General features: G+C 41.1%; 2 pseudogenes across 2 annotated transcripts in view; both read left to right on the top strand.

Annotated features, from left to right (window-relative positions):
- Positions 1-4,645: 4,645 nt before the first annotated feature.
- LOC308417002 (large ribosomal subunit protein bL28m-like) lies at positions 4,646-5,424 on the top strand (annotated as a pseudogene). Its single transcript has one exon. The product of its transcript is annotated as a large ribosomal subunit protein bL28m-like (transcript).
- A 5,934-nt stretch (positions 5,425-11,358) lies between these two features.
- Positions 11,359-13,493, top strand: part of LOC308416995 (small ribosomal subunit protein eS8-like) — a 45,681-nt pseudogene continuing 43,546 nt past the window's right edge. The window contains exons 1-2 of the transcript in view: positions 11,359-11,376; positions 12,453-12,518. The product of the transcript in view is annotated as a small ribosomal subunit protein eS8-like (transcript). The remainder of the gene's footprint in view (positions 11,377-12,452; positions 12,519-13,493) is intronic.

The following is a 13,493-nucleotide window of genomic DNA, read 5'->3' as shown; positions in this document are numbered from 1 at the left end:
TTAATCAGGCCCCAAATGAAACCCATAAATTACATTTGGTTGGTGTGATTTTTCCAGACACCTTAAGGGTCTTATACTCTGCAGTGATTCACATTTCCTCCTTTTGAGAGGTTGGGGGGGTAGGCAGGAATGTGTGCGTGTAAGTACATGTGTACGTTACACAGCTAGAGCTCGAACAGATCACATTCCTCAGGAGCTGTTGACCTGATGTTTTCAGGAAGCAGAGCTCAGTGGGACCTGGGACTCACCAGTTTATCTAAGCTGATGGCTACCAAGCTTCAGGGATCTCCTATATCTACCTCTGCATGGATGGGATTATAGACGTGCCACCATGCCTAGTTCTTTATGTCACCAGTACAATTCAGACAGTTGTGTGTTGGTGGCAAGTACTTCATCTGGGCCATCTCCCCAACCCCACATGTCCTCTCTATAATTGCCACCATTTAATAAACTGGATCCTTTGTCTCACCTTCTGAACTGAGATTTTCTTAAGCCATATGATTTCGCATGTTCTATCACTCATTTGTCCTGCCATGGTACTTTGGATAGCAATGGCTCCGGTAAATTCATATATTTGAATGCTTGGCCTGTTAGGAGGCATGGCCTTGTTGGAGGAAATGCAAAGTATCACTGTGGAGGCGGACTTTTAGGTCTCCTATGCTCCTGCTAGGCCTAGTGGGGGCAGTCTTTCTCCTGCTGCCTGTCCCACAAGCATGTCATCAGCTCTCACTAACCTGATACATTGCACACCTCCCTTTCTATTTTTCATCTACCCTTTATAGTTTCCTTAGTAATTTGAGGCTAAATTTTTTTCAGGTAATACAGAGAGGTAGCTTTCTAAGTTTGTTCTCTCTTTACAGTTGAGACCCACACATACCATGAGTACGGCACAACACTGACTTCTACAGTTCTAGGCTTGTATGGTTAAGGGCAGCCTGTGTGATAACACAAAACTAGATTTGTAGATCACATCTAATCTGGCCATATCTTTGCATGCCCACATGTCAAGCTCTGCGGAATGATACCCATGTAGGCTTTTCATTAGAACCTAGCAAACACAGAAGTAGATTCCCTTATTGTGAAATGCCTAAGTTTAAAAAAAAATAATAATAAGCTAACTTGTCCTAAAAGCAAAGGTTAAAAAGACAAATGTTCTCCTGTTTCTATAATACTGCCTCTAGGAAACAGATTTGTTGGGGTAATCAGTGTCTGCAGTGTTCTCTAGATTGTTCTTCAGCTTAGAACAGGAGCAAAAGGATGTAAGTTAAAACCAAGAATAGCAAGCTTTAGAAGGATAGCAAGCTTTGGGGGTGAGAAAAATGTTGCCTTGGAAAACAAGTCAGACAAAACAGGAAAAGTAAGACCTAAGGAAAGGCAGCCACTGAAAGAGAAAAGTTTTGAGGGTTTAACTCATAAAGACGCTATTCTGGGGACGAATGGATCTATTTTAATGATCAAAGGAGTAAATTAAACCAAATCAAATCTAATAATAGAAGCAAAATTCTAGCAAATCACAGTGACTCTCTGAGGAACCAAAAATGCAGGAAACTGCTGGCCAAGGCCTCTCTAAGCTGCAAAGACTCTTTGAAGTGTTGGAGAGGTCACTGTAAAAATGGACGAACATCTGAATGTGGACATATACCTATAATCCCAATACTTGGTAGGCTGATATAGGAGAATTACAAATTCAAGGACAGCCTGGATATATAGTAAGACTGTCAAAAACCAGAAACAGAAAGGAAAGATGCTTCCATACCCACATACAGCAGATTAAACAAACAGGAGACAGCAATAAGCTGAGATAGGGAACAATAAATGAAAAGAAGCTGCTTGAGGCTTTAATGAGTTTGTAGGTGTCAGTCCAATTAAAGATAAAGACATGAGCGCTGCTGTACCCAGGGGAAACATACCTGAGAAAGCTTTGGAATTAAGACTCAAATGAAGACAAGAAGAAAGGTAAATAACAAAATGATCCAGGCAGTGTAGGCTTAGATTTTTTAAAACCTACTTTAATTATGGCTCTTTAATGCTTCAACCTCCCTTCTAGCCTACCACCCACCAGAGGTAGGGGAAAGGAGAGTTAATAGGAGACAGGGTTTGTGGACCTGTTTAGTAACAGTTCTTTGGGGAAATTTCAATCTTTGTTGTCAGTAGTCCAGTCCACTCAGCAAACATCAAACACAAATCCACAGCAGCAGCTCCATCCAGAAGAAACTTCAAGGCTCTGCAGATCAGGAGGAGTCTCACAAGTCCTTTGATGTGTTTCTATTAAATCACCACAAGTGATGATTAGCAAAGAAAGCAAGACAAACCGATACAAGAGCATCATCAGCAAAGACCATCAACGGGTTGAAAGGCAAACCAATGTAACAGTATCCGCTGTTGAGTTATATTTATTCTCTTTCCAAATATCACGTGTCTGCTTAAATGTCCACTCCAGCAAAACATCACATACACTTTCACCAGGTAGCTTCCAGAGAAACACCACATGGATGGTCTCAGCAAAACAACCTCTCACGTGACTGCTTCAACAAAACACCTTCTCAGAAAAATATCACATGACACAATTGAGTCTCCAGTGAAACCAGAAATTTCCACTTCAAGGCAAGATAGTGATATATAAGATCTGATTCTGGATTGGAATATACAGAGATCTCATTCATGTAGAAGTATGGGAAGGATATACTAGTAACAAAAGTGCACTGGCCTGGTCAGTTGTTGGCCTCTTGCTTGGAAAGATGGTCTCAACTATGTTCGGTAATTGAAATTAATAGTTACGCCTAAGGCAGAGATACCAAAGATGAAGAGTGTGGGAAAGAAGACAGACTCCTTTGTATGAGAAAGAGAAACTCATTACTTAACACAATTGTTTTACCTACCCCTTCCTCCAAAAAGGGAAATGGATGAATTTTTTTCTTTGTTGGGGGGGGGCAGAGTATTAGAAATATTGTCTATATTTTTAATTGGTTAGGTTGTTTACTTAACATCCCCAATCCTCTCCTCCCAGTTTCTCACTCTCACCTCCCTTCCCTCCCCCCATCCACTCATATTCCCTTTCTCCTCACAAAAGAAAAGGGAAGTCTTCCATGGATATCAACCAGCCATGGCATATCAAGTTGCAGTAAGAGTAGGCTCATCTTCTATTGAGACTAAACAAGGCAGCCCAGTTAGGGAAAAGGGATCCAAAGGCAAGCAATGTAACGAGAAACAGCCCCGTAGGAGTTCCCCATGAAGACTCTGCTGTTATGCATGAGCAGAGGGCCTGGGTCCATCCCATGCATGCTCTCTGGTTGGCAGTGCAGTGTTTATGAGCCACCATGGGTTCAGATAAGTTGATTCTGTGGGTTTTCTTGTGGTGTCTTTAACCCCTCTGCCTCCTTCAATCTTTCCTCTCCTTTTTCCAAAGAATTCTCCAAACTCTTAATGTTTGACTCTGGGTCTTTGCATCTGTTTCCTTCAGTTGCTGGCTGAAATCTCTCTGATGACAGTCATGTGAGGCTCTGTAGGTTGATGTCAAGGCAATGCATGATTGAACAGTAGGGAGTAGGGCAGGGACAATGTTTTCATAAGGTAGGAAAGAAGAGGCAGAATCAAGATGGAAACAGTACAGGATGATCCAGATCCAGGCGTTCTAGGTCAATTTTATCTTGTCTCTGTGGGAGGTTTACATCTTTATTAATTGCCTGAGAGTTTATTGTATCAATAGCGTCATCAATAGCATCAAGGGTGGGCTCCTTCCCATGTCTTGGGCAATGATTAAATGGCCCTTCCCTCCTGTTTTGCTCCATCGTTTATCCCTGTATATTTGGAGGCAGAGTCTAAAGTTTTGTAGTTGAGCTGGTATCCCAATCCCTCAATTGGAGCTTTTTCCAGGTTACAGGAGATAGTCATTCAAGCTTCATATCCCCCATTGCTAGGACTCTTAGGTAGGATTACCCTCATAGATTTTTAGGAGTTTCCATTGTTCTAGGTTTCTAGTCCAGAATGTTGCTTCCCAACCCCACCAATCCAGTTATCTCTCCCAGTACTCTTAGCCAAGCAAACTAAAAGGCAGAGAGAGACTATACAAAATGAAAAGGGAGACATAACAACAGACACTAAGAAGATCCAAAGAATCATTAAGTCTTACTTCAAAAACCTGTACTCCACAAAACAGAAGGACGATTTTCTTAATAGGTACCACTTAACAAAGCTAAATCAAAATCATATAGATAATATAAATAGACTTATAATCTCTAAGAAAATACAAGTAGTCATTGAAAGTCTAAAAGAAATGGATTTAGTGCAGAATTCTGCCAGACCTTCAAAGAACTAATACCAATACTCCTCAAGTTGTTCCACAAAATAGAAACAGAAGAAACCCTGCCAAATTCGTTTTGAGGTCATAGTCCCCCTGATACCTAAACCATACAAAGACTCAACAAATAAAGAATTTTAGACCAATTTCCCTTATGAACAATATGCAAAATAATAAAATATTCAAAAATCAAATCCAAGAACACATCAAAAACAGTATTCACCACAACCAAGGAAGTAGGCTTCATCCTCAAGATGCAGTGATAGTTCAACATACAAAAATCTATGTAATCAACCGTATAAACAAACCGAAATGAAAAATAAATGCCCAGAAGTAGAGGGTCGCGCGATGTCGCTGCACAGGTATCCTGTGCACCTGTGGCAGAAGCTGCAGCTGCTGTCAGGCATCTGCGAGAGCTTGCCCGCCCACTTCTTGCGCTCACTGGAAGAAGGAACGCGACCCCGATACACGACAAACCTCACGGAGCCAAGTTCAAGATCAACCCCAAGAAAAGGGCAGCGCAAGCGCGTTGAGGACGTACCTATTCCAGTTCACTATCCTCCAGATTCCCAGCAGGGACTGTGGGGTGGAGAGGGCTTGATTTTGGGTTACAGATACGCCAACAACGACAAACTCTCCAAGTGGGTGAAGAAGAGGTGGAAACCTCAGCTGTTCACTTGGGAGCTTTACAGTGAAATTGACTGTGACCACGAGGACCCTGGATCTCATTGATGAAGCCTACAGATTCAACTTCTATATTTTCAAGACCCCTTAAGGAGGACCTATGCTCCAAGCTTGGCCTGGACCTGAAGCGAGGGATGATGCTGAGGCTTGCTCACCAGGACCCCCAGCTCCACCATGATAACCCCGAGCGGAGATCTGCCATCTATGACAAGTACAGGAGCTTTGTCATCCCAGAGGCAGAGGCCGAGTGGGTTGGCCTGACGCTGGAGGAGGCCCTGGAGAAACAGAGGTTTCTGGAGGAAAAGGACCCTGTACCCCTGTTCAAGGTCTACGTAGAGGAGCTGGTCCAGCGGCTTCAGGAGCAGGTTCTGTCCAGGCCCGCAGTGGTGCAGAAGAGAGCTGGTGACCACACCCGACCTGAGCTGGCTCAGCCTCCCCTGTAGGCAGTAGGCAAACCCCGCTTGGCATGTGCTGACCACACAGCTCCTGTAGTAGACTTTTCAGAGAACCCTTCTGTGACAGGACTCATGGAGGTCTGGAGCAGAGCAAATGCCTGTCCAAGTGGGTCAAGTCCTTACAGCATTATATAGTTCTTGGGCTGGAATAAGAGAAGTCTAAGGCAGTCTGAGCCACAGTAAAGTGTTGGTTTGCTTGAAATAAGAAAAAAAGAAAGAAAAGAAAAAACATATGAGCATCTCATTAGGTGCTAAAGAAGCCTTTAACAAAATACAACACCTCTTCATGATAAAAGTCTTGGAGATACCAGAGATACAAGGCACATATCTAAACATACTAGGCAATATACCAGAAGGTGTTGGCCAACATCAAATTAAATGGAGAGATTCTTAAAGCAATTCCACTAAAATCAGGGACAAGATGAGGCTGCCCAGTCTCTCAGCATCTATTCAATATAGTACTTGAAGTTTTAGCTAGAGCAATGAGACAACTGAAGGAGATCCGGGGTCTACAAATTGGAAAGAACAAAGTCAAAGTAGTGCTATATGAAAATGGTATGATAGTATACATAAGTGACCCTAAAAAATGCACCAGGGAGTATGTACAGTGATAAACACCATCAGCAAAGTGACTGGATATGAAATTATCTAAATACACAATACATTTATATGTAAACTATAAATGGGGTGGGAAAGAAATTAGGGGAACAACATCCTTCACAATAGCAACAAATGACATAAAACAACTTTGTGTGACTCCAACCAAGCAAGTGACAAACCTGTATGATAAGAACTTCAAATCTTTGAAGAAATTGAATAGGATATCAGAAGATATAAGGTATCAGAAGGTATCATGGATCAGTAGAATTAGCATACTAAGACATTAGACGATGTGATGGATCAATAGGATTAACATAGTAAAAATGGCCATCCTACCAAAAGTAATATACATATTCAACACAAATCCCATCAAAAATTTAACACAATTCTTTACAGACTTTGAATGAACAATATTCAACTTCATATGGAAAACAAACAAACAAACAAACAAGATAGAAGAGAGCTAAAACAATTCTGTACAATAAAAGAACTTCTAGAGGTTTCACCATTCCTGATTTCAAGCTGTTCTACAGAGCAATAGTAATAAAAACTGTATGGTACTGGCATTCAAAACAGGCAGGTTGATTACTAGATTGAATCAAAGACCCAGAAATTAATCTACACACCTATAAACACTTCATTTTTTACAAAGAAGTCGAAATTATACAATAAAAAAGCATCTTCATCAAATGCTGCTAATCGAATTGGATGTCTGCATGTAGAAGAATGTAAATAGATTCGTATCTATCACCCTGGACAAAATTCAAGTCAAAGTGGATCAAAGACATCAACATAAAATCAGATACACTAAACCTGATAGAAGAGAAAGCGGAGGAAAGCCTCGAACATATTGGCACATGAGACAACTTCCTGAACAGAACACCAGCAGTTCAAGTACAAATTCAACAATTAATAAATGGGACCTCATGAAACTGAAAGACTTCCGTAAGGCAAAGGACAAAATAGCCACCTACAAAATAGAAAAAGATCTTCAACAACCCCAGACAGAGGGCTGATATCCAAAACATGAAGAACTCAAGAAACTAGATATCAACTCAAGAAATAACCCAATTAAAATTGGGGTACAGATCTAAACAGATAATTCTCAACAGGGGAATCTCTAATGGCTGAGAAACACTTAAAGAAATGTCCAACATCCTTAGTCATCAGGGAAATGCAAATCAAAACAGCTCTGAGATTCTACCTTATAGCCATCAGAATGACTAAGATCAAAAACTTCAGAGACAGCTCATACTGCCGAGGATATGGAGAAAGAGGAACACTCCACCATTGCTGGTGGGAGTGCAAAGTCATACAACCACTCTGGAAATCAATTTAGTGGTTTCTGAGAAAACTGGGAATAGATCTACATTAAGATCCTGCTATCCCACAGCTGAGCATATACCTAAAAGATGCACCACCATACCACAAGAACACTTGCTCAACTATGTTCATAGTAGCTTTATTCATAATAGCCAGAAACTGGAAGCAATCTGGATGCCCCCCAACTAAAGAATGGATTTTTTAAAATGTGGTATATTTACACAATGGAGTATTACTTGGCCACCAAAAAGAAGAACATGACACTGCAGGCAAATAGGTAGAACTAGAAAAAAATCATCCTGAATGAGTACATGGTAGAATGTACTCACTTATAAGTGAGCATTAGTCATAAAACACAGGCTAATGAGTCTACAAACCACAGACCCAAAGAAGCTAAGTAACAAGGAGGGCTTACATGGGGATGCTTGAATTTCACCAAGAAGGGGTAACAGGATATATTTTGGGGATGGAGACTTGGGGCCAGGGGGTGTGAGAACAGGAGAGATGAGGTGGGCGTGGCAGAGGGAGAGTACTAGGAGAGATGGATATATTTTCCAACTGTGAATTTGGAGACAAGAAACCAGTGTCGTAGTTCTTCCTCCAGCTACTGTTTGTGCCCTGCCTTTCTACAGAGAGAACACATCCGAGAGAAGCTTGAATCTCCTTCTCAAACACAGACCAAAACAACAACAGCAACCCAAACAAAATAACAATAAAACTAGGAGCAACTGGGAAATGTTGAGAACAGAAAAATAGTGTTCTCCAGGGAAGAGCCCTCAGCTGGTTATCCAGTACCAAGTGGTCAGCCTGAGATGATATACCTGCAAATAACATTGTACGAACTGAGCAGGTTGTAGTTAAAATTTAGGAATGTATGCATATACATATACATGAACAACAACTAAAGAAAGGCCATAAATAACAAGAGGTACACGGGGTTGATAGAAGAAATAAAAAATTATTTTTAAAAAAGAAGTAAAAATATATATACCCTGGCTGCTAGAAAAAAAAAAAAATACACCTTCCAACATAGAGAAAAGCTGTCCCGCAGGACATCCGGAGAGAATTTCTGATGCAGAAGGATCATCATCTAAAGAAGACCTACTGTGGACTTTTGGTTGCTTGGGCCAATAAAGCCACTTTATTGCTTAGAGCCTTTAAGTAGCTCTCTAAATGGTGCAGTAGATGAATCTTGGCTGAAGCAAATGTCTCCCAGTATACATGGGAGGAAGTACAAACCTCCAATTCTCTTCAACGTCTCTAATCTTGTCCCTCTTGTCTGAGTGCCCACTCTTCCTGTGCAATCAAGCCCTTTCTGTTTATTAAATGTAAAACCTCAGCTCACCTACCTGAATGTTTTCACATTTGTATCTCTGTGCATTAACATCTGCTTGTCTTCCATGCACCGACTGGCCCAGTCCACTGTGTATCTTGATGCTAATTTGTTTCCAGCTGGAGCAGCTTTATATTTATAGACTAATGAGAAGTAAAAGGAAGGTCCAGCTGTCCGCTGATCGCATTCCTAGGTTCCACAGACAGATACTGCACGTGAGAAAATGATATAGTAATGAGACATTACTATCCCCATGAGGCAAAAGCCATAAGAAGAGAGATTGCACTTCTCTGTTTGGCATAGAGAAAAGAACCTACTGGAAACTTGGGCAGAGGGGGCAAGGAGAAAGAGATGTGAGAGCAACCATAAAGGCAGGAAAGATACTGGAGAAAGGTTTCAGGAGCTAGAGAGATGGTAGGCAGGTCAGCACCTGAGAGGTGAAGGTTTGGAGAATTATTGTGTGACACCCACATTTCTTCCTTAAAAGTTCATCAGAAAGTGGCACCAAGGTTGACCTCTGACCTCCACACATGCATGCATCTGTATGCACAGCTAATAGTCAGGACCAAATGAGTTGCTTTTAAACCTGTAGCCCTTGAGTCATGTGGAAGTTACTGTCCAGCTTCTTCTTCCTGGACTAAAGTCTGTCTCCGTCAGTGTTCTATTGCTATGAACAGACCCATGACCACGGCAACTCTCACAAGGGGAAACATTTAGCCAAGGCCTTGCTTACATTTACCGAGGTTAGGTGGCCCAGACAGACCTGGTGTTGAAGGAGTAGCTGAGCTCTACATTCCATCAGGGTCTGGGTTTGAAATGGGCTTGTGGAAACGGCAAAGCCCAACAGCACTTACACACTTCCTCCAGTGTGGACACATAACTTAATAGTGAATCTCTGAGCACCATTCTCATTCAAAGCACTATATCCCATTCCCTGCCCCCCCCCCCCTTGTAGCCAGATCATAATGCAAAATGTTTTTAGTCTAATTTCAAAAATCCCCATAGTCTGTCATAGATTCAACACAGTTTAAAGGTCCAAAGTTCAAAGTTTCTTCTGAGACTCCAGGCAATCTCTTAACTGTAAGCCCTGTAAAGTCAAATTTAAAAGTGGATCACATATTTTGAAGGTACAATGGCACAGAACATGCATCACCATTACAAAAGGGAGGAAAGAGGGCATAGTGGGGAATACTGGAGACCCAAAAACAGCTGGGAAAACTCCAAATTCTGGATCTCCATGTCTGATGTCAAAGCACTCTTCAGATCTCCAGCTCCTTTCAGCTTTACAATACATTCTTCTCTCACGGGCTGGTCCCTCACCCTGTTAGCTTTCCTTGGCAATTATTGTGTGACTGGCATCTCCAACATCTTAGGGTCTCCAATGAAATCCAGCTTCAACTTCACTTCGTACAATGACTTATCTGTACTTCCATTTAAGGACACCTCCAGAGGAAGATTCCACGCCCACTTTTTGTGGCCTTGACTCTAAAGCCAGACTCTAAAACTTCATGGCTAAAGCTGCCAAGTTTGTCTGCTTTGATAGGCTGGAAGATGGCCCCTCATTCAATTACATCTGCATCAGTTTTCTCTCTTTGTTAGTTTCCTGAACTACTGAGCTCTTTGCTGCTCTTTAGAAATTGGAATCTTGGGTGGGGCCTTACCCTGAGGTCACCGATTTCTTTATTCTATCTAGTATCCGCTTTTCTTTAAACTTATTATCTTCTTTTTATTTGTTTGTTTTGTCTTTGTTTTTTAATATCTATTCATGTATGTGAGTACATTGTAGCTGTCTTCAGACCGCACCAGAAGAGGGCATCAGATCCCAATCCCATCACAGATGGTTATGAGCCACCATGTGGTTGCTGGGAATTGAACTCAGGACCTCTGGAAGAGCAGTCAGTGCTCTTCGCCACTGAGCCATCTCTCCAGCCCACTTTTTATCTTCTTGAGCACTTAGCTCAATGAACTTGGCTCCAATACACTTCCTGGTGCTCCTTTTCTCCTCAAACTGCATATTTTGTATCTTTCCTTGTTCAGCTTGTTTTTTTTTTTTTTTTTTTTTTTTTAATGATCTGCATAAGAGTGGCCACTAAAAAGTACAGGAATTCTAGAGTGTCGTGAAACCTCTGTCAATGGGATTAATGCATGTTCTTCAATTTAGCCTCAGACAGATGTTTTTAGACAAGGGCAGAAAGCAGCCACATTCTTTGCCAAAATATCACAAGAACAGTCTCTAGGATCCTTAGTAACATGCTTTTCCTCTGAAACCTCTTGAGCTGGGCTGTCATAGTCTCCATTGCCATCTGTGCCACTGTCTTCCATGTTCCTACTGGTATAGTGCTTTAAGCCCTGTTTAAAGTTTTTAGCTGCTTTCCTAAAGTCCCCAAGTCCCCGTTCTACCAACAAGCATCATGGTCAGGCCTATCACAGCAATGCTCCTCTCCCTGGTGTCAATTTCTGTCTTAGTCAGTGTTCTATTTCTGTGAAGAAGCAACCCTTATAAAAGAAAGCATTTAATTGGGGCTTGCTTACGGGGGCCATTCTCATTCAAACTACCACCCTCAGTCCCCTAGCTGACCTGAGTTTAGGTTGTTAATGATCCACAGATACATCTCTTTCTTAAAATCGTCCTTCGCTTGAAATAAGCTGCAAAGGGTCATGGAGCCATGGGAGAAATGAATAATGTAAGTTGGGAGTGATTGTAGAGCAGGCAGGCAACCAGAGTTTTATTTGTATTTAACAACTGAGACTAACAAATATCACTGGTGATGTTGGAAGAAGAGTATGAGGAAGGCTGAGGAGTTAGTTTCTGGAGAGAATGGTTCAAACAAACAAACAACAACAACAAAAGAGGCAGGAAGAACGTGCAAGACCTGAGTCATAACGTTAGACTAGAAACTATGGCATGGGAATGTTGACAAGCAAGGAAACTGACCTGAAAACAGGAATGCACTTAAGATGGCAAAGTCCTCTAATGTGAATGAAGCCATAAGGATACCTAGAAAAGTGGGTGGTGTCCATGCATGGCCGTCTTAAGTGGTACCTTTGAGTGCATTCAACCAGACAATATATATACATCCTCGTGTGCCAGTGAGATTAGAAAATTATCTTCTAGTAGAACTGGCTTCTCTGAACCCAGAGTACAGAGAGTTCCATTCACATTGGATTGGTATTAGAGTCATCCCACTGGGCTCGATAAGTACAATCCATTTTCTGAAGTGAGTTCATTAAACCAGACTCAGCACCATGATGAGTTTCCTTTTCTTCTAGTAGGGCAATGTGGATTAGGGCAACTGGCTCAAGAGCTTTCAGAGGAGGATAATATTAGTAAGGAGCCTAGAGACCATGCTTGTGATTTTTTTTTTTGCTTTCATCCTGAATTTTGCTAATATTATTTTTGCAGTGTTTAATTCTGTTTGTCAGCATCATTCAGAAAGGATTGCACACATCTGCTAAATTATCTGGTATGACTTCTGTACATCTGAATTTCCGTTTGTGCTCAGCGTTTCTATAAAATCCTTTAGTCCTAAATCTATATTTGCAGAATTTAATTGTATCAAGGCAAGTTAATCTTGCTTGATCACTAACAGAACATTTAGTGTGAGATTTTTAATCATCAGTTACACCATTTCAGATTTTTCTTTCCCTGCTTCTACACTGCTCTTTCTGATAAGATTTATTGTGACTAGGAAAAAGTTCTTCATGAATACCCACCAATCAGAGGCTCTACAGTTGAGCCTCTCTTGTCTCTCATTTCTAGGTGTGCCATGAAGTGGCACACTTTGTGGCAGCCAACTTCCAAATGGGTAAAAACACACACTTCAAGGTGAGTCTTATCCTTGTGAAGTTCTGAGGCACTAATGAAATTGCTTTCTGTCTCTCCACACCACTACCCTACAATCAATGAGCTATTTGAGCTCCTGAGAACACCCGGCTTGCTAATTTGTTTTATACCTTTCATCTCCACACATTCTTCTTCTCCTTAGAAAGTGACAACATACTTCTTTTAAATCTCCCTGGGAACCACTGGCAATGTCAGCCATAGTTGAAAAGGGCCTTAGTTAGTGAAAGTCCCTCCTTTTCTAAGCATATTCTTATCATCAGACACTAAAATAACCAGTGTTAACTTATTAAAATAAGCTCTCAAGCTGATGAATGCAATAATCATGGTTTATAGTGGCAATGACTTCTGTAAAATTTCTTTATTTAGAGCATTTGGAGCCTGAAAAAATGGCAAATTTGTGTGTGTCAAACTAAGATGATTAACTTTAAAAGAGGATGAAAATTATGTCATAGCACACAATGGCCGTGATGAAGGTGATCTTCATCCAAGTTTAAAATTAGAAATCCTAAACTTGAGGCAGTGGATCCCGTGTAACAGCCTGAAATGATACAACTTGGGAAATCCAGAGAGGGGCAGGTGAGCCTGGGACTGTGTACCAGGGGCTCACTGCTGGGTCTTAACCCATTTTCCAAGACTTTTCCATCCCAATAAACCAGGAATTTGCATTCTAGACAAATTGTTTATTTCCAAGAGAAGCCAGAAACCTGCATTTTTATATGAAATTTTCTGAGTTTTTTTAATCCTTATCTGAGAACTTACTTTAGCTTGACTCCTGATATTTGAGACATGATAAAGTAGAATTTAAAAATTCAAATAGTCAGATGGAGATGTGTCTCAGAGGAAGAGTACTTACTTAATATGCGCAAGGGCCTAGGTTCGACACCAGCACGACTGAATCAATGAATAAAACTCAAGTAGTTTTACTGAAACCCACTATTCTAAAAAGCAAAGTGAAGC

The sequence above is a fragment of the Micromys minutus genome (genome assembly GCF_963924665.1).
Source record: "Micromys minutus genome assembly, chromosome: 1".
NCBI lineage: Eukaryota > Metazoa > Chordata > Mammalia > Rodentia > Muridae > Micromys > Micromys minutus.
This window is presented reverse-complemented; position numbering and strand designations above follow the sequence as displayed.